Source organism: Rhinopithecus bieti, unplaced genomic scaffold (assembly GCF_001698545.2).
Source record: "Rhinopithecus bieti isolate Rb0 unplaced genomic scaffold, ASM169854v2 scaffold_32081, whole genome shotgun sequence".
NCBI lineage: Eukaryota > Metazoa > Chordata > Mammalia > Primates > Cercopithecidae > Rhinopithecus > Rhinopithecus bieti.
Window position 1 is genome coordinate 664,416 of NW_016814436.1, and position 25,834 is coordinate 690,249.

Consider the following 25,834-nt stretch of genomic DNA (forward strand, 5'->3'; position numbering starts at 1 on the left):
AAAATGAAAAAATCACATATCAATATATTGTATATTCTTTCCATATCTTTAAGTATCACTTCACAACATGGCTGCACTATGTATTATTGTACAGACATACCCAGACATACCATATTTTATTTAATAAAGTTAAATATTTAACTGTATTTTATTTAATACATTGTTGGACATTTAGATTATTTTAAAATTTTCCCTATTATATATAACTCAATGATGAACTCTTTTTTTCAGATCTGATTGTTTCTCAGAGCTTCTTACATCTTTTCTTCATACTCCTATAATATTGCTAACCCTGATGTAGTCACTTCCGGTTGTAATTATTTCCCAAAGATGAATACGATACTAAGTGTGAATAATCTTTCCTGATATGAGTGTTATACACTTAGACAATGCAAAATTGTGCATTTAAAGTACTTAACTTTAAAGTATTATTACTTTCTCTTATATCATAAGATTTTTTCACAGATGATATTGTCTATGTAGGAAATCTGAAAGAATCAGCAAAAAGCCTTCCTGGAACTAATAAGTAATTATAGCAAGGTTGCAGGATATAAGCTTAATATACAAAACTCCATCATTCTCCTATATACCAGCAATGAACAAATGGAATTTGAAATTAAAAACACAATACTATCTAAATGAGCATTCCTCAAAATGAAATACCTAGGTACAAAATTAACAAAATATATACAGGATCTAGATGAGGAAAACCACAAAACTTTGATGGAAGATCAAAGAAGATTCAAATAAGTGGAGAGATATTTCATGCTCATGGATACAAAGACTCAATATTGTTAAGATGTCAGTTCTTCCCAACATGATTTATAGATTCAGTGTAATCTCAATCAAAACCCTAGCAGGTTATTTTATGTTCATTGACAAACTTATTCTGAAGTTTATATGGAGATGGCAAAGACCAAGAATAGCCAACATAATACTGAAAGAGAAGAAAAGAGTTGAAGGACAGGTATTAGCCAACTTCAAGACTTACGGTAAAGGCACAGCAATTAAGACAGTAAATTATAGGTAAAAAGATAGACAAACAGATCAATGGAACAGAATAGAAAGCCCAGAAATATACCTGCATAAAAGTCAACTGATCTTTGAAAAGAAGGAAAGGCCATTGAACAGAGGAAAGATAGTCTTTTAAACAAATGTTGGTGGAACAACTGGACATCCAATATAAAAGAAACGAATCTAGGCATAAACCTCCTTACACCCATCACAAAAGTTAACTCAAAATGTGTCAAAGACCTAAATGTAAGACATAAAACTATAAAACTCCTAGATAACAACATAGGAGAAAATCTAGATGGCCTTGGGTTTGGTGATGACATTTTAGCTATAACCCTAAAAGCATGGTCCATGAAAGAATTGATATACTAGATTTCATAAAAATTAAAATTTTCTGCTGTGCCAAAGACATGGTCAACAGAATTAACAGACAAGCCACAGACTAGGAGAAAATATTTACAAACAAAATATCTGATAAAGGACTGTTATCCAAAATATACAAAGAACTCTTAAAACTCAACAGTAGGAAACAACAGTCTAGGTAAAAAATGGGTCAAAGACCTTAACAGACATCTCACCAAAGAAGATATATAGATGGTAAACAAGCATATGAGAAGATGCTCCATGTCATATATTATTAAGAAAGTGCAAATTACACACCCATTAGAATGGCCAACATCCTAAATAATGACAACATCAAATGAAATATTGGTAAGGATATGGAGCAACAGGAACTCTCATTTACTGCTGATGGGAATGTAAAATTTTGTAGCCTCTTTGGAAGACAGTTTAACCACTTCTTACAAAATTAAACATACTCTTCCACATGATCCAGGAACTATTCTTGGTATTTACCCAAATGAGTTGAAAACTTACATCTACTCCAAAACCTGCACACAGAGGTTTATAACAGGTCTATTCATAATTGCCAAAACTTGAGAGTAACCAAGATGTCCTTCAGTAGGTGAATGAATAAACCATGGTACATTCAGACAACGGGATATTATTCAGTACTAAAAAGAAACACACTATTAACATAAATGTATATTACTAAGTGAAAAAAGCCAGTCTGAAAAGACTGCATATTGCATGATTCTAACTACACGTCATTCTGTAAAACGCAAAACTGTGGAGACAGGAAAAGATCAGCGGTTGCTACGGGCTAGCGAGGCGGGAGGGATGAGTAGGCAGGGCATATATGAGTTTTAGGGCAGTGAAATTACTCTGTATGGTACTATAATTGTAGATACGTGTCATTATAAATTTGTCCAAACCCATAGAATATACAACACCAAGAGTGAACCCTAATGAGAACTATGGACTTTGGGTGATACTGATGTGTCAATGTAGGTTTACCAGTTGTAAGAAATGTGTCCTTCTGGTGGTGGATGTTAATAATGGCGGAGACAACACATGTGTGAAGGCAGAGAGTAAATGAGAACTCTTTGTCCTGCTCCTCAATTTTGCTGTGAGTGTACACTGCTCGAAAGCGTATTACAAAAAGTAGATTTAGCATCACAATGTACATATAAAATAGTTGGAGGTTTTTCTTGTTCAAACCAGCTACCACATTATGTGGTTGCATTTCTTTGCTTGACATGCACTTTTCCAAGGACAAGTCATGAAAAACAGATGGGCCTCATTTGACCAAGACAAGTCAAGGAACACAAGCTAGCATTTCTCAAAGGCTGTTTCTGAGTAAGTACCTGGCACTGCATTTCTAGAGATTTTGCAGAAACGTGGCCAAAAGAGTCTCACTTATAGGAAAAAGGACTCTATTGTCTCCCGACTGATGAAATGCTATAGTAGCCATGTAGACTGTTTGCTAAAAGATGCCTCTTAGGTGTCTTTTCAAACACAGGCTCATGTGTGGAAACCTGAATGTTTCAACTGAATGGACAAAGACAATGAGGATGTACCAGTAACTGGCACAAGATCAAAAAGGAAAGTTGCTTGACATAAACACAGGCTATCTTCCATGATCTTCTGCTTGGAAAGTCTGAATGGTGGAGGTGGCTGAACTGCAGAATGCTCTGATTTAGAGATACCTCTTAAAGCTTAAGCCGATTCTCCTAAACTTCAGTCACCTGCCTATCACCTTCATGATTTTGCCCTATTTCTGTGCTACCTTCACTGTGATTATTTTTCTTGCAATGGACTCACACTTATTTAAATAGATTTAGCCTCATCCTAAGAGATAATACCTATTAAATTATGAGACTATGTACTGGCTATATATTTTTATATATGCATAGATGTTAAAATTTTAAAAATTATTAGTGTACTGCCAAGTCTTGTCTTTCACATCACCGTGGGTATGCATTACACACTTGGAGAGGTACTAGTTTAAGGAATCCTTTTGGGGGACAAATATGGAAAATATGACTGTCTACAACAGAGAGTAAACATTTGAGGCTTATTTTTCTGAACAGCCTTATAGGCTGTAAATCAAGCCAGGTTTAAAAAGATTTGAGGGTCTGGTGTGGTGGCTCACACTTGCAATCTCAGCACTTTGCGAGGCCGAGGTGAGAGGAATGCTTGAGTCCAGGAGTTTGAGACTAGCCTGGGCAACATAGGGAGATCTTACTGGTACGGTGGCACACACCCATGGTCCCAGCTACTCAAGAAGTTAAAGTGGGAGGGTCACTTGAGCCTGGAAGGTTGAGGTTGCAGTGAGCTGTGATCATACCACTGCCTTCCAGCTTGGGTGATGAAGCAAGACCCTGTCTCAAAATAAAAAGTAAAAAAATTGAAAAGATTTGAATAAATGTCTAGAGGTCATATCCACCACAAGCTGCTCAGGTAGGGGTACTGAAGATACCAACTTGATCCTCTGATGTCATGACCCGTGAAGACTGTGTTCTGCATAGTGTCATCTGAACACAGGCTGAATATTGGCCCATGTGGCTGTTCGTTCCCACCCACTGTTGCATTGCTTGTCTGTAAACTCCGTAAGCAACATCCACTTCACTAACTCACTGAACTGAAGTCACCGTCCATTCCTTTTAGAAGCCCTATTGACCGACGCCTACTGCACTCCACACAGTCCCAGGTAATACTCTACACTCTTGAGCACCTGAGCTCCTGGCCCCAGAAGCTGAGATGTGTCCTTCCTAGGAGTCAAAAGTGTTTGCCCCCAAGCCTCTTCATGGAAGTAATTCTTGTTCATAAAATACACCCCTTAATGAAATAAAATACAAACTGGGGACATAGGGGCACAAAAAGAGTTGCTTCTGTGACAGCTAAACTAGCTCTGTGAAAACAATCATGTCAGTCACTATAAATAGCCATGTAGGCAGGACAACTGTAACTGAAGGATTCTGCACTCAGGGCCTCCCAAGTGCCTCAAAATCTCCCTTCCTTCCAAAGAAATGGAAACAGGAAACTGTAGACAAACAGGGAGCTGGTTCCTGCAATAAGACAGTGTGGAAATCTAAGTGGATCACTCACAGGAACGGCTTCATCCTACATCTAAGAATCTGTGAGTGAATGTACACGTGTTGTTCTAAGCTGAAATGTTTAAAGCGTATGCTATTTTAAAAAGTGTGCTCCTGCTTTAGTCAACATTTAAAATTAATTGACGAAGTACAGGCTCATGAGAGGTTTCCTATGAGCACATAGGAAAGCCATTTTAACTGCTGGGCCTGAAATGTTAGGCATGGGTCTTGGCCTTGGCCTGTCTCATGAGATGTGAGCTCCCCAAAGACAGAGTGTGTACTGTAGCCACCTTTGCTGACTGCACAGAGAATAAGGCCTTGTAGTTATGCATCAGTGTTCTTACACTTGAACTCCAATGTCTTTGTTTGCACGTATTTAAATTCTTCCAAATTGATGGTACTTCCCACCTTAATTTTACACATTTTTTTTTCTTATTGCCAATTACATCAGTCTGTTTGGGATAAGGAAATGCCTTTAATTGAACTATTTATTCGTCCAGGATTGGCTAGTCAGTGTGAAGCAGAGGAGGGGTCTTCTATCAGCCTTAGCGTGACTGAGGTATGGCTTGGCCAATTAAGTATTTCATACTAGAATATTCCACCAATGCTATAGGATAGTGAAGTAATTCATCACGTATATTTAAAGTTGAATTTACCGATATTTTATGGTATTAGATATTATTTCTATTAACATTTTATGCTGAAATTACAGAATGATTCGTGAGTACTGAATTTTTGATTGCTTTTACACTTGCTGGGACACTATTAAACTTGATTTACGTTAATAGCACTGTAAGAAGATATTAACAATGAATTTCCAAAAGCACTTAGCATCTCATAATTGGAGTTAAATGACAAAAAAAATGAGGAGATAATAAAGTAAAGAGAGAAAAGGAGAGAGAAAGTTTTGACAATATTCTTTTTAACCTGTGGTTCTTAATAAGATTTTTGCAGGATTGTTTTAGGTTAGAAAAGAATCAAATCCCCGATCAGGAGAGATGACGCTGATTTATTAAAGGAGTTTTATAATGCAGAATAAAGACCTAGCTCCAGGTAGACTGCAGAACTTTCTACTTATAGGAGAGAAAATTTTCTGATTTTCAGAGAAGGGAGGAAACTTCAATTACCACCTTTTTCTTCCTTCCATGGTGACTAGAAGATAATCTATTTTTTTTCAAGAAAAGGAATTGATTTGGTCATAGCTGCTGGATTACAGAGAGATAGGCTTTTAAGGCAAAAACATCCAAGCTAGACCGGGCATGGTGGCTCAAGTCTATAATCCTAGCACTTTGGGGAGGTCAAGGCGGGCAGATTGCTTGAGCTCACAAGTTCGAGACCAGCCTGGGCAACATGACAAAACCACATATCTACTAAAATTCCAAAAATTAGCCAGGTGTGATGGTGTAAGCATGTAATCCCAGCTACTCGGGAGGCTGAGGGCATGATAATCATTTGAACCATGGAGGTAGAGATTGCAGTGAGCTGAGATTGCACCACTGCATTCTAGCCTGAGCAACAGAGCAAGATTCTGTCTAAAAAAAAAAAAAAAAAAAAAAAAAAAAAAAAAAAAAAAAAAAAGACATCAAAGCTGAAACAACAACAATTATTATAGCAAATTTTATTTAGGCTTCATTATGTATAGACTCTATACTAAGCTACTGACATCCCTTCACAACATCCCTATGTATTAGGCACTATTATTATCTCCATTTTAAAGATAAGGAGAGTGAGAACCAGAGAAAGAAAATGACTTTAGCACATAGTGCCATCAGGATTTGAAGCCAGGCAGTCTGGCTCCTATACAGGTACTTAGACATCATGCTTTTTGGAGCATAACAACTAAGTTATTGATAATCTGGTTAACATTGAAGCCACATTACAAATGACTTTTGCAGGCCCTGTGTGCTTTTACCTACAGGGCCCCTTCCTTTCTAAAAATTATTAAACTTATATTTTATGACTGCATTGGTATAGAGATAAATATTAAAATTAAAGATATTATGTGTTAAAACATTTTCTTTGACCTAAAAGTTTACTTTATAAATGAGTTTGAAAGAAATCAAGTCCAGGCGTGGTGGCTCACGCCTATAATCCCAGCACTTTGGGAGGCTGAGGCGGGCAGATCACTCTAGGTCAGAAGTTTCAGACCAGCCTAGGCAACATGGTGAAACCCCATCTCTACAAAAAATACAAAAATTAGCCAGGTGTAGTGACATGTGCCTGTAGTCCCAGCTACTTGGGAGGCAGAGGTGGGAGGATTGCTTGAGCCTGGAAGGTCAAGGCTGTAGTGGGTTGTGGCTGCACCATTGTACTCCAGCATGGGTGACAGAGGGAGACCCTGTCTCAAAAAAACAAGACCAAACCGAAAACCACTTTTAAGGGCCCTTAAAAATGTTGTGGGCCTGAGGCACTGAGTTACTGTAGTTCACGGAGAAGTCAGCCTTGGTTAGTTAGCATCACAGATAAAGCCACGACCAGAACCTGGGATTATGTGGTCTCATTTCTGATGACAATGGAATCCAGAAAACTATGGTGACAGAGTAAGTGTAATTAACAGGAGAAAAGGAAACAGCTGGTTTCCTTCTCCCTTGTGTTTTTGGAAGACATCGTGGCTTGGGTCCCTGCCTGCTATTTTAGGACTACAACTCCAGAACTGATGTGGTCTCTATGGACTTTACCTCAATATAATTCTGTTCAGGATTCTTAACTGATAATCCTACCTGCAAGTAATAGAATATTAGAGATGGTCAGTATTGTCAGAGATAACAAGAGCTGCTGCTCACCTGGGATTCTGACTTGTGCTACTGCTTGGGAAGTGAATCTCTGAAACACAAAGAAAGCCCAACCAAGCTCCCCAGCCCTCTCTGCTCACAGCAACAAACTGGGGTTTTTGTCTTAGACAGAAATATGATTTACCCATTAGAATCTTTCCCCAACCCAGTGACACTTTGCTTGACCCATTGTCTTTGGAGCTAAAGGACTAGAGGTCACTCTGAGAAGGTGTTGAATCTTAAGGTTTGGTCCAGACTTGAATATATTTTGAATAAAAGTAATGTGGGAGAAAATACTATTTTTAGTTTCCAAATTGTTCCTCAACTCCAACCTGGATATAGGAGAAAGCCAAACATGTATAACGACATGATACTTTTAGGGTTAATATCTGTTTTGATTTATGATAAAAGTAACCTCAATTAAGGTCTACTTGAATTGGGTCCCTTTCATGAAAGTCTCTCAGTAGTAGATATGACAGATGGAATGAGATTTACATGTAGATGTTATTTGAAATTCCCCTCTTTTAAGGGCAGCATGGTTCAAAAGGGACTAGTAATGCATGCTTTTGTTCAGTAAGGAAAACGCTGCAGAAATCCAGGATAAAATAGTTTCCTTGTAATTTTTAATTCATTTAAAACCATGTGATTCTAGTGACTGGCTTTAGTTCATAAGACTCTTTGAAAGAGGACAGAGAACCAAATATATAACTTTTATAGACTTCATTTGGAAATTGGGCGTTATTTACCTTAAAAATGATTGAGAATGTGAATCTAGGATTCTGCTAAGATTACAGCCAACAAAAGGCACAAAGAAAAGTAAAAAGGGATTGGTAACTGATAAGCAAATGATAGATGATTGAGTGGATAGATACATGAATGGATTAATGAATAGATAGAAAAGCAGATAGATGGATAATACAGACGAATGAATTAATAGAGACACAAATGGATAGACAAGGAGATGACAGATAATAGAAAGATATTCATAGATCAATACATGGTTAGAAAATGAGTAGCGGGATGCACATGGATGAATAGATGACTTGGAAGCAGAATAAATAGTTGATATATAAATGAATATCACTAGATGAATGGATAGATGCTAGAGACTGATGAATGTAAGGGTGAATTTGGAATGAAATTGTAGATAGATGCAAGGGTATGACAATATTATGATTGTACCCAACTGGAATGGAAAACCAATGAAGATAATGACATTTCTCTTCATGGAACTATTTTAAATAGTTTAACTGTTTTGGGAATGTATGGATGGGTGGCAGAAAATTAGTCTCGAAGAGCCCTGAAGTTTCACAATATGTGTCTCAATGATATAAAGAAATACATGAGTGTGCCATGATTAGGCCACTTCTGAATCCTCCCTAGTGCCCCATTCTGGTCCATTTGGCCTCTTTAGAACAACATGCAAGCAGAAGAAAAAAGTGACTTCACTGGGCAGCCTTTATACATCCTTGGTGATACACAAAAGTCATCCCTTTTTGCCTGTTCTTAACTCTGATATTCACATGTACCTTCATCAGTAGACCTACTCGGGAAGGCTTGGTGCTGTAATTAATCCATGTCACAGGCAGATGTAAGATTGGCAGAATTTATGAGTGGGTTTGAGCTACTGTGATGAGTAGGGGCACCTCAGCCCGTGTGATATAAATTCCTCTGCTAATTGGATTGCTAGAGCTAATCAGAAGCCAGAAAAGGAATAAAAAAATCAGTGTTCCTGCTGCCGCTGCTGCTGCTGGCTGATAAAGCAGACAGCTCTTTTCAGGACAGGAGGGCAGGGGGAGCTGGAATTGAATCCTCATGCGGAGGTCTCACTCTAGATGGCTATCTCAAAGGCGACACGGCCCTTCTGTCACCAGGCCAGGAGGAGATAGATAGGGCAATGGGAGAAAGGGTGATGTGAGCCCAGAGAGATTTTATTACCAAATTGCAAAAACAGAGTGAGTGAGGAGAGATGAAAGGAGCAGGGACCACCATTCAATGGCCTGAGAGAGCTGGAAGGCTTTTCTGAAACGAGGTACCACTCCCCGGGACACAGGTGCATGCCCAGCATCACTGTGGGATATGACTTCAGGAATCTGAGGTCTCATCCCCAAAGCCAAGAGGCGCTTGCAGGAGAAAGCCACCTATATCTTGTTGTTTAGCTGAACACACTCTTGCGTTCACTTTCCTGAAGATGAGAGAACCGAGGGGACAATGCAAATCCCATTCAATACTAGAGCAAGTGCAATTCAGGGAGCTTAGCTGAACTGCTCAAGGTGTAGGGCAAGTGAGGGAAAAAGACCAGATTTAAAACCTCTCATCTGCTGGAAAACCATCAGCGCATAGCAGCTGAGAGGGAACGCTCCACCTATCTGTGCTCACTCTTTCTACGTTTTGGAAGCAGCAAGGGGGTGAGAAGGCAAGTTCGAGTTTATTGTCCTGCATACCTTTTCCTCCAGGGATCAATAGTTCATTCCAGCTGAGAGCGTGAAATGTGTGTAACAGGGACACGGGTTAGATCCTGGTGGTCCTTATCTCTACTTTGCTTGTCTAAGTCTACGCCACTTCTCCAAGAAGCAAATGTATCCCTAATATTGGGTTTTGCCACGCCGAGTGCCCTTCAGTTCTCGTTAAATTCCATTCTTTGTCTCCTGTATTCTTTTCTGTGATTACCACTTCTTTGCGTATTTCTTCTGGAGCTCTCTACATAGGCTCCGAAGCCCTGCCTTGGAGGTAAATCCTTAGCCTCGATGAGTAGGCAGCAAGCCCTTCTTGCATACAACAAAGACTTCTATTTTTTTTTTCTATCTTTTGGGCGACACGATAAAAAATAACCCTGTATTTATGCAAATTGCAAAGTAGCGTGTGATAATGAAAACAAAACAGTGCTGGCCCGCAGCCAAGACATGGCGCTGACGGGAGCTCCCCGACCATTTGGCTCTTGATTCTTCGGGGAAAGCAGCTGTAGAGAAATGAGAATACATGACCCCCTCCTCACACGCGCACACCCTGGTTCGCACGCATTCCGGTACCCGTCACCTCGGAGCCAGCGAGACCTGGGATCCAAATGCGGTTCTGCCTCCTCCGGCCGTGGAGCACTGCAGTGTCGTCCTCCACGAGCCTCCCTGCCCCTGCTCCTGATTCCCTTTCAGGAATTTACAAACATTTTCCCCAGATCAATATCCGTATTGATTATTCATTGTGAGTGAGTCGTGTGTCTTTGGTGATCCAGCTTGCAGAAGTAGCAGCCAAAGGCTGCTGCAGGGGGAAAAAAATAACAGAAGGCGAGAGGGACCCAGCTCTTGCTGGGTCTGCGGCTGTCGGCAACACAGAAGGGAAGAGAAAAAGAGAAAAGCACCTCAAAACCAAGGAATGGACAAGGGTGGAAGAGAAAGAGGGAGCAATAGCAAGAAAAAAGGAATCGATGACCGGACATCTGGTCCCAGGGAATCTCGATGGCGTGGAGGAAACCCCCATCTTGGGTCTGCTGCTACGTGCAGGACGCAGTGGACTTTCTCTGCTCTGGGAGTGAAAAGTGACTCACAGTTTTGGCATCTCCTACGTAAGAGCTTTGGGGGGATTCCTTGGCTTGCTGACAGGCAAGGAAGACAGCAGCAGCAGTGAGGTAAAACACGATTACTTCCAACTGCCTTGCGGAGGATGTGCAGTCGTTTGGTTTGACTTGAACAGCTTGCTGCTCTCTGATGGCACGCGGAGGGAGAATAATTAAAAAGGCCAGCATCACTTACTAAGTGAGTAAACACAGAGCCGTTCCAATCGTGCTCTCCAGCTAATGAGAAGCTGTAATTTCTTATACTTCAAGGCAAGACGAGACAGTGATGGGCTCAGTGGAGGGTGTGTTTGTGTGGATATGGGGTTGGGGGGGTAGTGGTGATGGTAGAGATAGATCGACTAATTGTTGGCAATGTTTAAGAAAGGGATTACTGGAAAAGACAGTGAAATGATGACAGGAAAACATCTTGGACCAGAGCCAAAAAAAAAAAAAAAAAAAAAAAATTCGAGGCAAATCAAGTCTGCAGCTCGGAGGAAACACCCGTCGCTCCAGTGGGAAGCTCCGACAGGAATTGCCCGATGTTTCTTAGCCAAGCATGGAATATTGTGTGGGCACAAGGGGACAGAATGAGGGTCCACCAGAGTCTGGAGGAAAGAGCTACGATATGCCAGGGTACACAGTGATGTCATACATGGAGAAAAAAATGAAAACCCCAAAACCAGACCAGATCAAACCAAAACAACCAAAACCAACCTGTGTCCTTTCCTTTATATGGGAGGCTTCTGCTTCCATTTATTAAAAGCAACCCCCAAATGTGCCTTCTGATAGTAGGAGCTGCTGATTCTCTGTCTCCAGACGCTGCTGCAAGGTTACGGAAAGACGCTGCAAAAAGGAGGTTGAGGAAATTCAGTTTTCCATTGGTTGGGTTTCTGGCAAACGTGCCAGGTGATTGTCTGCCCTTTGGACAGCCAAGGGGGTGCCAGTTTGGGATTCCTCTTCTGTTGTCACCCAGCTGTGGCATGGTGAGTCCCAAACCACCCATAAATAGGACTCTTAATACAGTGTTCCAAACGCACATGACAAAGTGGGGACCCCAAGTAATAAAATGAGCCGGGTTTTCTTTCTTTCTTTCTGGGTGTTCAGTTAACTGAGCTAAATGGTTCTCTTTCACATGAGTGGAATCGGGGCTCTTTAAGGATTTCTGGGACTGGAAGGTCACCCTTTCAAGATATCCTCCTTCTTTTCTGATTGAGCTTTTAATTTCATATTGCTTCCTTATTTAGGATTCCCCAATACATTCCAAGTTTCCTGAGCAGGAGAAATAGATCTTGCAGAAGTGAGCCGCGGAGACCCAAATGAGGAGGAAATAAGCCAGCTGTGGATGACTCGGGCACCCTCCATTGCATGTGTTTGGCATTCATAGAGACCCGTGTCTGCAGTGTATGTGTGTGCATGTGATGGCATCGTGGGGAATGTATGCTTGCATGAGTATGGCTCCGTGTCTATGTGTCTCTCCGAGAGGGAGGGAAAGGGAGTAAAGTCAGAACAGGCGGAATGTTTGGGTATTTATGTAATTCATGCAGAGAATGTTCAGTGCTGCAAGGCAGACAGTCACCCATCCCTGGACTCTGTGGCTGTGGAGGGCCTGTACAGACCTGATCTGAATGTTAAATGCAGGAGATGAAATTAGCATACTAACCAAGGATGTCAACCCCCTCCTCACAATCAGTAAATGGCCGTCTCGTCTCTCTAAAGCCGGCACAGCCATGCGCGCCAGCCACTTAACTATGTCCTCTGTCAGATCCTTTTTTGTGTTTGTTTTTTTGTTTTTGTTTTTTGATGAAAGACTGGAAATTCATTAATGAGGAGGGAAGGAAGGGCTTCAAGGGGCTGTAATGAAAACAAATGATCCTCTTTAAACCTCATGACGGCCAAAGCCAGGCGGGCGGGGATTGCTTTCTGCTCTGGGACTGGAGAATAGGAAATTCCGCAGACAGCAGACCACTTGACGAGAGCCAAAGAATGCTTTGCTTGGGAATATTTCTTCTGTGTGGCACAGATCGGCCATGACCGGTGTGTCTGTGTTAATAATACTGAGAATGAACTTTATCTTCCTAACTGTAAAAGAGAAGTGTGGTCTACCAGATGTCTCTCCACTGGGCTCAAGGTTATCAAAGTTTCTTGACCTTGTTGGGGTGAGAAGTGCCTTCTGGACTTTTTTGGCCAATTGCCTCAGCTTTTGAAGTGACATAAATTTTTCTTTTGGGCTGTGCATTAGGCCTTCCCCAAAGATAGTACTTGCTTTTATTTTAATCTCTATCACACAAAGGAGTACACAGAGAAAACAATTTGATGTCCACTTTTAGAGAATCTCATCCTAAAGCAGACAATGTTGTCTAAAAGTTGAGAATCAGGCATACTAGCCCCAGTATTTAAGCTGGGAAATGTTTACTTACTTTTTCTTTATTTTTTTATTTATTTACTTTTTTTGAGACAGAGTCTCACTCTGTCACCCAGGCTGGAGTGCAGTGGGGTGATCTCAGCTCACTGCAAGCCCCGTCTCCTGGGTTCAAGCGATTCTCCTACCTCAGTCTCCCGAGTCGCTGGGATTACAGGTGCCCGCCACCACACCCAGCTCATCTTTTGTATTTTTAGTAGAGACGGGGTTTCCCTGTGTTCACCAGGATAGTCTCAATCTCCTGACCTTGTCATCTACCTGCCTCAGCCTCCCAAAGTGCTGGAACTACAGGCATGAACTACCACGCTTGGCCACTTTTTCTTTACTTTATCCACTTTATCCTCAGAAACAAACTTCTTTCTTTCTACTGTACTTCACTGATTTGGCTTTAAACCAGGGGTTATACACTCTGAAATCTCCAGGGGCCTGTGCACACCCAGCCTGAAGAGATGATGAGGAGGAGTGGGGCTTGGGACGAAATGGACCGGAGAGACACTCGGCTCTGGTCACCTGATGTTTGGGGGAATAAAAGCCCTGCCATGTGTTGCCTGATCTTCCACTGTTCCAAGAGGTGGTAGAGACTGGTATGTGTAAATATCAAATATATCAATTTTTTCTGAGATAGCATCTCACTCTGTCACCCGTGCTGGAGTGCAGTGGCGCATTCATGGCTCACTGCAGCCTTGACCTCCTGGGCTCAAGCAATCCTCCCACCTCAGCCTCCAGAGTGGCTGGGACTATAGGCATGCACCACCACGCTAGGCAAAGTTTTGTATTTTTTGAAGCCACCAGGTTTCACCATGTTGCCCAGGCTAGTCTTGAACTCCTGGGCTCAAGCAATCTGTCCACCTAGGCTTCCCAAAGGGCTGAGATTACAGGCGTGAGCCACTGCACCTGGCTCAAATATATCAATCTTTTTAAAACCAGCTATGAGTTAAGTGAAACATATTCACAAAGACAGTCTTTGCCTACAGACATTACTTTGTAGTCTTTGTGTTAAAGTTCCTAGCACAGGTGTTTTGGTTTTTATTCTATTTTGTATTAATTAAAAATATAGATATTAGCAAGGACATGGCATACGTCAAGGGAGTATGCATTTTGCTGGACTAGGAGGGAAATAGAGAAATGCTAATTTAAAACAATAAAGAGAGGAAGAGATTGGATGTCAGTGTGGCCTGCTTGCCCTATGGTCACCACCATTTTAGCAGGCATGATGTAATGCCATCTTTCTTTAAAGTAGTGATCTCTGGCCGGGCGCAGTGGCTCACGCCTATAATCACAGCACTTTGCAAGGCCAAGGCAGGCGGATCGCTTGAGATCAGGAGTTAGAGACCAGCCTGGCCTACACAGAGAAACCCCATCTCTACAAAGCATTAGCTGGGAATGGTGGCATGTGTCTGTAATCCCAGCTACTTGGGCTGAAGCACAAGAATTGCTTCAGCCTGAGAGGCGGAGGTTGTCGTGAGCTGAGATCATGCCACCGCACCCCAGTCTGGGCAACAGAGCAAGACTCCATCTTAAAAAAAATATAAGTAGTGTGAGCTCTACAAAGGGGTTTTTTCCCCCCAAAGGGTCATAACTGGGAAGGTTAAATATCTAAAAAGAAACGCATTCAAATAGTTTTGATGCGGATCTACATGTTAAATGCAGGAGATGAAATTAGCATACTAACCAAGGATGTCAACCCCCTCCTCACAATCAGTAAATGTCCGTCTCGTCTCTCTAAAGCCGGCACAGCCATGCGCGCCAGCCACTTAACTATGTCCTCTGTCAGATCCTTTTTTGTGTTTGTTTTTTTGTTTTGTTTTTTGATGAAAGACTGGAAATTCTTCCATCAAAACGATTTAAAATGATTAGTGACTAGTGTCAGTTCAACGTTTTCTTTTGATTTGAAAATATGTTCTTCTTACCCCTCCACAGCACTCTTCATTTCGAGTGAGTAAGAAAAAGATAGAAATCCCCAGAAGAGAGAGATCTTGCCTGTAGTTTGGAAGAAGCCACACAGTGCCTGAGATAACTTCAACAGCAAAGGGCACTTCAGCAAATGGTGAAGGCAGCAAGAAGGCTCCTCTTCTCCCACAATGACATCTCACAATCGTGCAGGGCTTTCCAATTTCCACGGTGCTCTTCACACATATTATCCTGTTTAATTCTCACTACAACCAGTGATATAGGCGAGACAGATAGTCTTTAGCTGACTTTAAGGATGAGGGTACTCAGGCTCACAAAGAGAGGACTTGCCTAAGGTTGAAAGCTAATAAGAGACAGTCGCAGGTCTTCTGGGTCTTAATCTGTTGCCATTTTAGTATTTTTCATAGGTTCTTATAAAAAACATCCCCTTTAGAACCCGTGACTTACAAGGTCCCTTGATTCTTTAAAAAAAAAAAAGTCTTTAGAGATAGGGTCTTGCTGTGTTGTCCAGGCTGGAGTGGTCACGGCTCACTGCAGCCTTATTCTCCTGGGATCAAGCAATCCTCTCACCTCAGCCTCTTAAGTAGCTGGGACTATAGCTGCACACCACTATGCCCAGCTAATTTTTTTAAAAAGATGGAGTTTTCCCATGTTGTCCACACTGGACTGGAACTCCCTCCTGTGCTCAAGCAATCCTCCTCCAAATTGCTGGAACTATGGGTGTGAGCCACCATATGCAGCCTTTTTTTTTTTTTTTTTTTTTTTTTTTTTTTTTTTTTTTTTTGGAGAAACAGGGTCTTGCTTTGTTGCTTGAGCTGGTATTGAACTCCTGGCCTCAAGCGATCTTCCCACCTCAGCCTCCTAAAGTTCTGGGATTATAGGTGTGAGTCACCATGACCAGCCCCTTCCTTGATTCTTGATCCATGTTCATCCCCCCTCCCTTTTTCCCCATTTTTTTTTTTTTTTTTTTTTTGTCTCATAGCCTGTGTTACTTGTAGTTATGTGCACTTTGAAAATGCTCCCTGTATCCTGCCAGCAAGGAAGAATCACAGCTAATTTCCACTGGCAAAGACAGAAGCCCTCCTTAACTTCCCATTCCCCTCGATTTATTTCTTCTTTCCTTGAAAGTCAAGTTTACACACGAGCTGGTCTACATTTGTACTGTTTTCACTTCTTCGCCCCGCTTTGCATCTCTACCCAGGGCTATCTGCTTTCATTCCTGCTTTCCCATTAAAACTGCTCTAGGTCATTAACAACCAATTCCACTGTGCCTTCCTCCCTGTATCATCGTATTCGGTGACCACTCCCTCCTGCAAGATGTCTCCTTTGTCATACCTGGCATCATTCTATTCCTTCTTCATTTCTGGTTACCTCCTCTCTAGCTTCATGTCAGACTTATCTTCCTTTATTAAGGCCTTAAATATTAGTGTTTCTGAAGAGGGTTTCTGTGGCCACCTTCTATTCTTAACTGTATACACTCTGCTTTATGTAATGGAAAGCCTTGGCTTCAATGATCATCTACAGAATGATCAATTATCATCTCCATCCCAAACCACTCTCCTGAATTCAACCCAGGATCTCTGGCTCCCTGATGTAACCTCCTTGGGATGGTCCATCAGCCCTCCAATTCAGGGTACCCCAAATCATCCTCAAACCTGCCTCCCTTCACCCTCTTCTCTTTTTCCCCCAGCTGCTCTTCAAATTCTGTCATTTCTTTCCCCATTTCTCTCTAACTTCTCTCTTTTACTGTATTCCTACTGCTCTTCTCTTATTTTCCTAGTGGCTTTTCCAAAAGCCTAACTGTTCTCATCCTTCTCAGATATGCCCTGCCCACAATGCATTCTCTGTACTATGTCTAACTGACCTACAGAAAGTGCAAACGTGATTATCTTGCTCGCCTTTGTGAGACCCTTCTGAGGATGCCACATGCCCTTCCAGGCTGTTCATGACCTGGGTGCTGCCTCTCCCTTGCCTGCTCTCTTCTAACTCGTCCATTGCCCATGCTGTGCTTCCAGGTCCTAAAATGCCCCATAACACTTTCACGCCTCTAGGCTTCCATATGAGGTTCCTGCTTCCTGGAACGTTCACCTCAGCTTCCTTCATTAGACCAACTCCTCCTCCCCTTCCAAGACTGTTCCAGCAAGAAGCATTTCTCCGCACACCGTAACCTCCCATGCTGGGTTATGTGCTGCTGCAAGCCCCTATTCCTGCTTCCCTCTCCCACGGCATAACTCCACTTTCACAATGACCACATTTGCCCATTTGACCATGAGACACATAGAGCCAGAGACCGTGTCTTTCATCCCTGTCTTCCCAGTACCCAGCACAGATCCCGACATAAACTGGGTGCTCAATAAATTAATATTACTATTTTTATTCCAAGTATCATAAATAGTATTTTTCTAGCTGTAAGATTACAGGCCTCCAAAATAATCAAGCTGAGGGAAATACAGCAACCATTTCCCATAGAGAAAAAAGGATTTCCTATTGGGCAATTCTCACCTACATCACTTTTTTGACTTCTGTCAGGAAAGAGACAAGCACTGGGGTGGTCTTTAGGTGTTTGCTGATGTGGTAGAAACTTTGGAGTTAATTAGAAGCTCTGGCTAAGGCCAAACTTCCTTTGCAGAGTTCCTGGCAGGAAACACTAAATTAACAGTTCAAGGTTACTATTAGAAAAACAGTCTGTTTCCCTATGTTATGCCTCAGAGAGTTTGTTCTTCTCTCTGCCATTTCTAAGATGTTTCCACTTTCCTTTTGACCTGGGTACGTTTGCCACCCCCAGCCCAGTCATTCCAACGCAGGTGAAAGCTCTTGAGGTCAGGGACTGATTCTTTGCCTATCTTCCAGCAGTAGTAGATTCTGCAGCACTCAGTTAGTACCTGGTGGAGTTGAATAGTGAGAAAATCTGCTCCTCACAGAAGAAGGAATGGGGATGGTTTCGTAAGTTCTCATTTTCCATGAAGCGGAAAATGGCATGAGATCAGTAGTACCAGACCTCCCTGGCAGTCCCAAGAAATATTTCAAGATATTATCTGCAATTTCTAAATTTGGAAATACACTGATTCTTGTTATTTGCAGTAGTTATGCTCTGTAAAGTTGCCACAGACACTGAATTCGGGTACTGAACCATTGCTCCTAGGGGAAATAGACAGTTAGGTTCCTGCAAGCCTCTGGTCACAATGTTTTCATCAATGAATCAATACAGAGCCTCGTTTTATGTGTGTTCCTGTTTAAGATTTAAGAATCTTATTTTGCGTGTGTGTGTGTGTGTGTGTGTGTGTGTATATATATATATATATATGTAACTACACATATAGTTTCTTAACATTAAACTCATGGCCAATAACACTATAACTCATGCCTGAATGAAGCTTAATTTAAACGTGTGTTTTCTTTGTAAGGGCCATCACAGCCTTCTTGTGCTTAGCACCACCAGATAGTACTTTTGCACCACGCTTGCAGGATATTTTCTTTTCTTTTTTTTTGAGACAGAGTCTCACTCTGTCACTCAGGCTGGAGTGCAGTGGTGCCATTTTGGCTCACTGCAAACTTCGCCTCCTGGGTTCAAGCGATTCTCCTGCCTCAGCCTCCAGAGTAGCTGGGATTACAAGCACACACCACCACGCCTGGATCATTTTTGTATTTTTAGTAGAGACAGGATTTCGCCATGTTCGCCAGTCTGGTCTCGAACTCCTGACCTCAAGCAATCTGCCCGCCTCGGCCTCCCAAAGTCCTGGGATTACAACTATGAGCCACTGTGCCCAGCGTTGCAGGGTATTTTAAATGACAAAATCATGAACTAAAAGCACATAATGTCAACAACATGGCATTGTGAAAAGAACACTTGTTTATAGTATGAGAGACAAAACAGGAAGCAGACCCTTATTTGACCTCAGCTAGGAACACACACGTTGGGTGATTCGATGTTTTCACCTCTCTGCATGTGTCTGTGAGTAATGATGAAAGTGCTGCAATTATTGATTTTGAAGTTACAACTAAATTTCAGTGAGTAGGTGAATCTGCAAATGCAGAATCTATGCATAATGAGGACTGACTGTGAATAATGAGGTAATATATACTATCAAGATATATTGACGAAAGCGTAGAGATTTCGCTTATTTCCAAATAGAGAATAGGATCATCAAACTCACAGGGCATTTCTGACTTTGAAGTCCATTCTTTAAATTGTACAAAACATCTACTTTCTGGCAAAGTTCATCTGTGCTTTCTTAGAAGTTTTCATATAAATAATTGGCACTCACCAGAAGTTGTCTAATTGTTGGGGATGGGGTGATGCTTTTTTCTCAAAGAAACACAACTGGTTTGCTTCCAGGAGAGGCAAAGACTAGGCAATCAATGAGACCCCACTGGAAGCTGAAAAACCTCCCGCTGTTTATGATTTAAAGTTGGCCTTGGCGAAATGACAGATGACTCACGTTAGACACCTGTGCCCATATACAGAGGATTATACATGATAGTCTGAAAAGTATTCTTTTGAGCTAAATCTTGCCCTTTTTGAGTTATACCTTCATGACATTTCATATGGCAAGCAGCTGCTTAGAAACTCATTTTTGCTTTTTGCTTATTGAGTCCCATCTTGTTGCAAACAATGGATAGAGAATTCTAAAATGCAATGCTACCCTTTTCACACTAACCAAAGGCACAGAGGTACATGTGTTTTAGATGTCAGGAAAGGGGGTCACTCAGGCATGCAGAGTGGACAGAGAGGAGAAGTGTAGTGAGATTCAGAAACTGAGAGTAATAAAAGGAGGGTTGGGGGCCGGCGCGGTGGCTCATGCCTGTAATCCCAGCACTTTGGGAGGCCCTGGCGGGCGGATCACCTGAGGTTGGGAGTTCAAGACCAGTCTGACCAACATGGAGAAACCCCGTCTCTACTAAAAATACAAAATAAGCTGGGCATGGTGGCGCATGCCTGTAATCCCAGCTACTCGGGAGGCTGAGGCAGGAGAATCGATTGAACCCAGGAGGCAGAGGTTGCGGTGAAGCAAGATCGAGCCATTGCACTCTAGCCTGGGCAACAAGAGCGAAGCTCCGTCTAAAAAAACAAAACAAAACAAAACAAAAAAAGAAAAAGAAAAAAAAAAAGGATGGTTGGGAACTTCTTACTACCTCTTATTAAAAGTGCATTTGGAGTTAGTTCCATCAGGATCAGAATCTCTGCTCTTATTTACTAGCACTGTGATCCTAAAAAGTTGAGTGACCCCTTTGAGAACTGCGTTTTCTTCTGTGAAATGGGACCATAATACCAAACTCTTGGAATCACTGTGAGGCTTAAATGAGATAACTTGTGTCAAGTGCCGGGTTCTAAGTCCAGCAGAAAGTTGGTAATCATTGCTTTTGCTAGCATCTTCTGGGTTCCTAACTAGCTATCTGACTTTTTGTGCATATTCATGGAAATGTGGAAGACTGGAGTTGAAGAGAACTGCTCTAGGTCAACTTCCTACTTTACAGGGGAGAAAGTAGGCTGAGTGGGGTCCAACAAGTACGAGTATCACAAAGGTAGTTAGGGCAGAAACAGAAAGAGAACCCAGCTCCCTGAAGCCCAGTTCACAATTATACAGTAGGGTGCTGTGTGCCTAGATTTCCACTCCAGATCCTCCTTCTACAACTATGAACTGTCTGCCACCCCCACCCCTACCCCAAAAGCAGTGGTTACTGCTCCATGGGTTAGTGTCTTCTTTGGCAGAAAGACTTGGTGCTACATCAGCCAAGTTGAATTTTTTAGAGCAGGAACCCCTGAGTGTGAGTTTTTCATGTCTGTTGACTACACATATAAATAGCTATGAACAGATAATATTCACAGCATATTAATATAAGACAAAGCAAAACGGATCACAGAAGCTACAGATGGAATGTTCCTTTTAAAAGAGATCAATTATTTCTTCAGTTCTCTGTAGCAATTTGTAAGATACTCCCTTGGAAAAGCCCACAGGGAAATGCTGCTGGATACATAAACCCTAAAGCTTATAACTGATCATGCAATAATGAGACAAGAAAGCTGTGCTGGACAAACTGGATGAGGCTGGTTAATTTCCACCAAGCCTGTCTTAACGAGTGGAGTACAGGCTTAACATGGGCCATTTCAAGGGGCCAGCAACCTTGCCATCACTGTGGAGGTGTGGGGTAGAGGGTAAGATAGCACAGTCCTGGGGAAGCACTTGCAGAAACTGGGCAGTGCCATAGAGTAAAGAATTACAAGGCATTTGGGCAAGAAGTTATAACCAGAAGGACGTGGCAATAGCAAGACAAATCATGAAGCACTTAGTGGGCCCTGACAGTGAAGAGGAGGTCAGAAGCTGGAGTGTGTGGTTAAATGAGCAGGGTCTACCATTGTGCAGTTCAGCCATGAGAGCTGAGTGGTCCAGATGGCTATAGAAGCACCAAGATTGGAGCTAGTGGCACAGCTCAGGTTGGCTCACCTCTGCTTAGCTAAGTTGGGTTATATAAGCAGGTATCAACCTTTTGAAGTGGTTATATAGGCCTGGTGGGATGGGTGCCCCTTCATCACATAAGAGATAAATCTTTGCTATAAATTGCTCATGCTTCAGCAAAGAACAATATTTCTTAACGGGTATTGGAAGGTCTGGAGGCAACAGGCAGATCCTATTTCTCCATGGCTGTGTCCCCATTCACTCTCTATTCTTCACCCATTTTTGTCCTCATTGTACTCATAGCCAATTGAACTGAGGATCCACAAAGGCTGATATCAGATATAACTTCATCAGAATATCCTCTTTGTGAAAGATCTGTAACTATATTTAATCTGCCAAGGTAATAGGTTTAAGTGAAACACAGCTGACATATCCAACCCACTAAGCTATTATATTTGCATTTTATATTGAACATCCCTGTAATATTCTCGTTGCTAGATGGAACTCACATTTCCATACAATGGTAAATGCTAAATTGTGAATCACTTTCATCAGGGTTTTGCTTCAGTGATGTCACCACCCTACAGACAGAAAAAAAAATCACAACAAATATACATAAGTATCCAACATGATGTGTGTGTGTTATAGTCTGTTCAGTGGCTTAATTTGGACTTATGCAACAGATCACCCACCCAGAATCTAACTATTCAGCAACCATGTTACTTATCTGGGATTGATAATCATAAATGTTTTCTAAGAAGCTGGAGAAGTTGTCACTGAAGTAACATCATGGACGTTCAGAGATGGCAGAGAACGCCTCAAGAGCTTGGTCTCAGTTGGCTGTGAGGTCTGTTTTAAGAAGGGTACACTGATGGCCAGGAGCCCTTGGGGATCATGCACCATGCTAGGCAGTCCTCCTTTCAAAGAAAGGCTTGTAAAATCAGGACTTGGGATCTTAGATCTTTTTTAGTGTGGGATTTGCAGGAAGGCAAGTTTGGTCTTTGCAAGGATGGGAGGTGACAGCACTGGTCCACTAGAGGAGGTTGTTTGGGAATATTTTTGAGTGGCAGATGAAGGATTCTAGAAAAGTATTCATCCCGATGAGAGGGTCAGACACACAGGCTTGACTTAAGAAGGACAACACAGTAATGAAAGGGGTGGGCAGATTTGGGGTACAGCATGCCTTCCACTGTGAAGAAGACAGATTGTCCTTGTGTCCTCCATCCTCCAAGCCACATCCCAGCACACAGGCTGAGTCCCAGTGACAAGTGAAACATTTAAGAACGACTTTCACACAAAGCCTCTTCGAGGGACAGGACATGGGGGCCAGAAGGGCTTTGGGACCAAGGCAACTGATTATGGCATAAAAGTTAAGGAAAGAGATTCTTTCCCAGTGATGGCAGAGTTTCCAGGCTGTGGAAACGCCAAAGGTGAAAACGACAAAGTAGAATTGAGGGAATTTCAACCCGAAGCAGACACCTGTGCTCATGGCCACACCAGCCCCATCTCCAGTGGGATCCCTTAGTAACTGGAACAAGTGATATCACCAACTATGGCAGCAGGGAGATGCTGGCATACAGTGATGCCACCAGCTTGAGGAAGGACAGGAGGGACTGCCTTTGCATGGAGAGCAACCAAGAGCCCTCCCAGCAGCAGGGACAGAGCAGGATGAGGCACCCTCACAAAGACTGATACATGGCAGAGAACTTAGAAGCCAGTGGGGGCTGAGAAGACTGATGTGAGCACACATGACATCCCCTTCCCCAGTTCACTCCCCAGAGTACCTGGGGGAGATTTGGAGCGGAAGTGGGGGTCCTTCAATTGCAGGTGGAGGTCAAAGCCACCTACATTAACAGAGCCCAGCTCTATACTGCTGTGACCTGCTCTGTAAAATGGACCAATCAACAAGATTCTAATAGTAATCAGTTGAGGGAGAAAAGGGCGTTCTGATAGGACAGAAACAGGACATGGGGAGGCAACAAATAAGGGAATAAAAGCTGGCCACCCCAGCCAGCAGCAGCAATCCACTCAGGTCTCCTTCCATGCTGTGGAAGCTGTGTATATGTGTACTGGAGAAACTGGTGATCTCAGCAACCTATTCCTGGAAACTCTGTGAAGGGAGGATGGGTGGTCAAACTCCACTTGAATGGACAACGATAACTGATTTAGAACCTTGCACCTACATTTCCCCCAAAGCTCACAGCAGTCACCACACTGTCCTCTTATTGTTGATTTTACTCATCTGTCTCCATTTGCAAGCTGTAAACTCCTTGAGGAAAGGAATTATATTTTATTCATCTTCACATCCACACTTTTCTGTTTTTTGCTTTTTTTTTTTTTTAGACAATCTCACTCTGTCACCCAGGCTGGAGTGCAGTGGTGTGATCATAGCTCACTGTAGCCTCAAACTCTTGGGCTCTAGCGATCCTCCTGCCTCAGCCTCCCAAAGCACTGAGATTACAGGCATGAACCACTGCATGGGGCCCACATCCCAAATTTTCAACACCTGTGTCAGGCAAACAGCAGACACTCAATCCAGGTGTGTTGGATGAATAAACAGATGATGAATAAGTCATAATAATAAGATGGCCTCAAATGAGAAGTGGTTATGTAAATAAGCCAAGATGGTGTCCAAGGATGTTGTTCCAAAGACATAGGGCTCCTTCTGGGGAGGCTGTCATGGGGAGTTAGTAGGAATTTGTATGGTCCAGAGCTGGCCCCTACTTGGACCCTTCCAGAAACCCCCAGAAACTCATCAGATTGTAGCCCCTAGTGTTGATCTACGTGTCCCTGAGGTGAGCAGAGAGGGTGGCCGGGTTACAACTCAACAACTTTAAACTCTCAGTAATTGAAGACGTGAAAGGGTAAGAGTAAGGGTCCTAGAAGGTGAGAAGAGATGACAGATGAACTTGTCCTGTCTCCTTAGGTCTGCGAACTTTAAGAGGGTTGGGTCCTTGGGCTTGGACCATGATTGGCTATACTTCAGTGAGATGTCAGCCTTGGGCTGCTGTGGGATGTGCACAGAGACTATTCCCCAGGACACAGGCCATTCCCCTGTTTCCTTCTGTCAGGATGTAGTAAGGAAGCTCCACTCCCGTGAGTAGTCCCAGGGTCCCAGCCAAGGTTTCTTGGTTATGCTTCCAATAAAGGTGGCACTTTGGCCAGAGGAGCTTCACTAGATGACAGGGCCATGACATGTCTGTTGATTCCAAGCTGCAGAGTTGTGACCTTTTTGGAGACAGCCGAGGCATTAGGAGCCAGGAGTGAAGCATCCTGAACACCAAGCATGGCTGGCAACATCAGGTGAGTGCTGGGACTGGCTTTCCCCTCCCAGCCAGGAGCTTTGGAGAATGAGGCTTGGCCAATGAAAGGCTCATAAGTCACATATCTATGAGGGCTCTGTTCCCATCCAGGTTTGGAGCTATGAACACAAGGCCCCGGTTCAGAAGTCTGTGGGTAATGGTACAGAATCCAGGCTGACTGCACCCCTAAACAGCCAGCTGGGTCATCGCCAGCCATCGAACCCCAAGGTGCTGGGTAGGCCAGGCTTTTGGAAGCCGTCTCCTCCATGACCACAGCTTGTAAGGGGGTCTTTCCCAGCTGAACATATCTCTTGATTAATCTCTATTTGCTGTTCATCTATATTTATTTTAAAAAGGAGAGAGCCATAACAACACAATGTCCTTCTAAATGCTCGTATCTTAAAGCAAGTCTACATATTTTTTAGATATGATGTGCTTAAAATAAGCAGCAATTTAGGGTACACTTTTTCACTTTTAAAACTTGCAACTGACTTCCGTTCCTAGATGATAAAGTTTTATAGAAACTAGTAATTCTAAAATGATTCCTTCATTCTTGACTGGTTGAGAAACTGAGGGTTGTAGAAGTTTTGTAATGTAACATTTAGTGTCCTCAGAGGAAGTTATGTCCCTTTATGCTCCTTCATGTATGTGTGTATTTGCTTCAAGGTTTTCAGGCACTAAGTGCCAGTGTGGATGTGTATGTATATATGTGTATGTGACATGTCTGTGTCCATTTGTGTGTGCATGTGTGTGTACTGTGCCTATGTGCCTGTGTGTCTATGTGCCTGTATGTGGAGTGTAAATGTATGTATATGTACTGTGTATATAATGTATGTGTCTATGTGCCTGTATGTGGAGTATATGAGCGTGTATACTGTGTATATAATGTGTCTGTATGTCTATGTGCCTGTATGCGGAGTGTATGAGTGTGTGTATACTGTGTATATAATGTGTCTGTGTATATGTGCCTCTATGTGGAGTGTGTGTGTGTATACTGTGTATATAATGTGTCTGTGTCTATGTGCCTGTATGTGG